Consider the following 4,234-nt stretch of genomic DNA (forward strand, 5'->3'; position numbering starts at 1 on the left):
CTATTGGCGACGGAGACGTGTGTGGTTCTACGTCAATGGTAGACGAAGCAATGGACGTCTTGCGGACAGACCACTCTGCTGTAAACGGCGTCGAATGGTACGCGCAGACACTGGATGATGCGTTACAGACGCAATGTGCTGTGCTATGGTTCGGGATGTCACTGAGCGATCCGTCACTGCCATGCGCACAATTTGCCTATCAGCACGTGCAGTGGTGCACCGAGGTGAATGCGATCGACCACGTCGGTCCGTCGTACCCTCCTGCATCCAACGGTCACATATCCGCATTACAGTTGTTTGGTTTTGTCCAACACGACTAGCGATTTCTCTGTATGATAACCCACAATCTCGGTAAGCCACTATCCTTCCTCTGTCGAACTCGGATACTTGATCAAACGATGTTCGCTGTTGTCTACGAGGCATAACTGATCGTCTTGTGAAACAACCACAAGGTAAACAGACGTGCCGAACGTACACTCGTCGAAATCGCCGAGCCTTAAATGGCGCTATGAGGTGGCGCCACACGCGCTCGTGATGTGCGTCTGCGCTGAAATTCTAATCAGTTGCATATCTCATCGCTGCAAACCCATGGTGTAAATTTCACTTGATTCGGATGCTTCCTTCAGGGTGTTGCATTTACGGTGGCCAGCAGTGTAATTACCGTGAGAGTAACAAACTTGATAGCATTATTGTCGAGAGTATGGGGTGCATGATTTCCATGCGTCACGCCGCCACCGTTCAGTTGCAACTATGGCCACCAGGTGCCGTGATCAGTCATCGTGAGTCATAGTCTCACACACCTGGCCAGTCATATTGCGCTTGACGTGTCAACATGAGCTTGGGCAAAAGGAGCAGGCCATTATTGGTGAAGCATTGTTGTAAAAATAACTGTGAAGCTGCAGCTGCACTTCGAGAATATCGCCGGCTGAAAAGATCATGGAAAAAATTTCGAATCAACTGGAAAACTGGGCGTCGCTCTGGGAAGAGGCCGTCGACCGGTCGCACCACAGGCGGTTGATGAAATCGCTGTTGCTATGGCAGACAACGCTGCGCGCAATTCCTGATCGTCAGGCAGTGCGCGTTCTGTGTCACGGCAGTTGAATATCCCGTAGTAAACTGTACGGAAGGTGCTACGAACCATTCTCAAATGGTATACGTACAAGATCCACATTGTACAGCAGCTTGCACCAAAGGACGCACAACGACGTGTTGACTTCACTCTCCACTTTCTCGAAAGCATTGAATTTGACGAGGGCTGACCCTGAACCATCCTATGGACAGACGAAGCTCATTTTTCTCTAACGGGCGAGAGGACACACAGAACTGCCGAGTGTGGGGATCTTCACTTGCAGTCACTGTGCATGAAGTTCCTCTCTATAGGAACGTGTCACCATATGGTGTGGCTTCACGGCTACGTTCATCGTTTGCCCATTCGTTTTTGAACAGGTTGGCGCTCAAGGACCAAAGACACGCAGTGTGACTAGCCAGCGTCACTGCGATATGCTTCGCCAGCATGTCGTACCCGCGCTACAGGAGAGAGACGCATTGAAGTCAACAGTTTTCATGCAAGATGGGGTCCCGCCACACATCGCTCTAGAAGTTCACCTGCTTCTCCGAAACACATTTGGAAACGATCGTATTATCAGCCGATCGTTTCCAAATGCTTGGCAGGCACGATCACCCGACCTCACTGCTTGTGATTTACAGTTATGGTGTTACCTGAACGAAAGAGTTTACCAGGACATTCACACATGTGCTGATCTGAAGCGCAGCATATCAAGAGATATAGCCACCACACCTACAGACATGCTTTGTTCTGCTGTGCACAATGCAATCCGGCGCTTTCAGACTCTTCTGGACACTGATGAACGCCATATTGAACCCCTTTTGTAGCAGTAATGGTACCGGTATGTAATGGTATGATGTACCGTAGCAGCACATTAAAAGTGTTTCAATTGAATTTATTCGGCATTATTTCTCTTCCCCATGTACTTGAAAAAAATGGCTCTGAGCACTATGGGACTTAACATCTGTGGTCATCAGTCCCCTAGAACTTAGAACTACTTAAACCTAACTAACCTAAGGACATCACACACATCCATGTCCGAGGCAGGATTCGAACCTGCGACCGTAGCAGTCGCGCTGTTCCGGACTGAGCGCCTAGAACCGCTAGACCACCGCGGCCGGCCATGTACTTGAAATTAATGCTACCAACTTTGGTCCTCGTATGGCGATTAGTTTCCGTGTTATAACGTGTTAAATATGGAAAGTTCTATTGTTACCACCCGGTATATAAATAATATAGTAAAAAATATCGGAAGCTTCATGAGGCTTTTTACAGATGATGCGGTTGTCTAGAAGAGAACACCAACTTCAGAAAATTGTAGCAAGCTGCAGGACGACCAATAGAGGACTGATGAATGTTACAGGGACTGGCAATTGGCCCAAAATGCAAATAAACGTAACATACTGCGCGTATACGGAAGAAGAAATTCATTACTGAACATTTAAATTATTGGCCAAAAATCCCTGGAAAAATTAAGTTCCGTAGAGCTAGCACGGAGGCTTACCAGCAGTCATTCTTCCGATCCGAAGATTTATTGGAATAATTCTGAGATAAGATTCATCGGAACAGTTCTAAAATAATATAATATACCCATGAAGGATTTTGATGTGATCATCATCGATGCCAAACAAGACTGTTTTCTAGAAGGTAATGGTGGACCTGACTGCTTGCAGCTTCACCGTGAAACTAGCTAGAAAGAAGCGACTTATTTCGCACGTGTGGGGCAAAACAGTGTGTGTACACGTGCAGCGTAGGCGACGCAGCTGTCCGGATTAAAGTTACCTGCGTACAAAAGCGCAGCAAGGGCCCTGCCTAACGCACAATGTCACTTTGTGCCCAGCCGACGATCTTGACTCGTCAGTTATAAAGAAGCGCCGACCCGCCTTTTAGCTCGGCTGAGTCCACGTAAGGCACTTCCTGCAAAAAGCGCCAGAAAGGGGTCTCGGCTCTGGTCTATAATCCCTGGGCCCTTCCGCGTCGCAGGCGGTGACCTGTATGCCGGTGTAACCGCTCTTTCATGCAGACGGCCGACACAGGGCACCAGCGCTACGTTTAACACGCTTCTTCACGCGAGTGTGTCCTTGTTATTTGTCCACGCTACCCATACAAATGCTGACTAAACGCTGGAGAAGTACAGTCCTTTCCAGGAACAAACCGTGTAGAGGTAACATTGTTTGACAAAGCACTGTTCGAAAATTTTTGGTACCCTCGATAAGGATCCATAGAGAATAAATTTAATCATTTTGTGAGAAGAAATATTCGTAAATTACAAATTCGATTGAAGAGGGATATGATAAAAAAATAACTGTGCGTGCTGTTTCTTCCTTCACTAAATTCGTCTCGTACTCTTATTTTTCGTTTGGTGATACCTACCTGGCGTAGAGGACACCGTGATCATGAAGGCGGTTCCACCGGTGCGAGACTCTTCCATTGCGCGTCGGTCTAGCTGATCCCCGCGATTAGTCCAAATCCCAGTCACTCGGAGGCCTGTAATTTACAGTATGATTCTTTGTATGTCATGCAGACAATCAAGTTAGGCGTTCTCTTTTAATAATGAAAATGTCACTTATTACCGCAGTGAGTAACTTAAAAACAAACTATTGTTGTTTTTTATAGTTCATGTATACATTCAGTATTGTTTGAAATAAAGTTAGCATTGTAAAATAAATTTCAACAATACAAAAATACCCTACCAGCTATGTGCCAACATTTTTTTAATTAATTTAATTCTTAAAGTAGGTTTACGCTTTACGTTTCATGGCGCATTAGATTCGCGCAAACGCGGTAGTTACGGTTAATAACAAGGTGTGTGGTTTGAGACTGGACGAGTGAGCCCGAAACCCGTAACACTGCAGCAATAAATTGTATATTCATGCAACTGGGACGGAAAAAATAAAAACAATTATTAAATTTTATTCAATATTAGACAGTTGCGGACCTATCAATCCGAAATAGCATGCCTAGAAACAGCAACTAAATTTTTGTTTGTGTAAAAAGTATTTGTATCGTGCTGTATCTGTTCAAAAATGGTTCAAATGGCACTGAGCACTATGGGACTTAACATCTGTGGTCATCAGTCCCCTAGAACTTAGAACTGCTTAAACCTAACTAACCTAAGGACATCACACACATCCATGCTCGAGGCAGGATTCGAACCTGCGACCGTAG

The 4,234-nt window shown here is 45.8% G+C and overlaps 1 non-coding gene across 1 annotated transcript; it reads left to right on the plus strand.

Annotated features, from left to right (window-relative positions):
- Positions 1 to 3,431: 3,431 nt before the first annotated feature.
- On the plus strand, positions 3,432 to 3,587 carry LOC124557429. The gene has a single exon (XR_006968716.1). It is a non-coding gene; the product is annotated as a U1 spliceosomal RNA (small nuclear RNA).
- Positions 3,588 to 4,234: the final 647 nt, after the last annotated feature.

This window comes from Schistocerca americana, chromosome X (genome assembly GCF_021461395.2).
Source record: "Schistocerca americana isolate TAMUIC-IGC-003095 chromosome X, iqSchAmer2.1, whole genome shotgun sequence".
NCBI classification, from domain to species: Eukaryota; Metazoa; Arthropoda; class Insecta; order Orthoptera; family Acrididae; genus Schistocerca; species Schistocerca americana.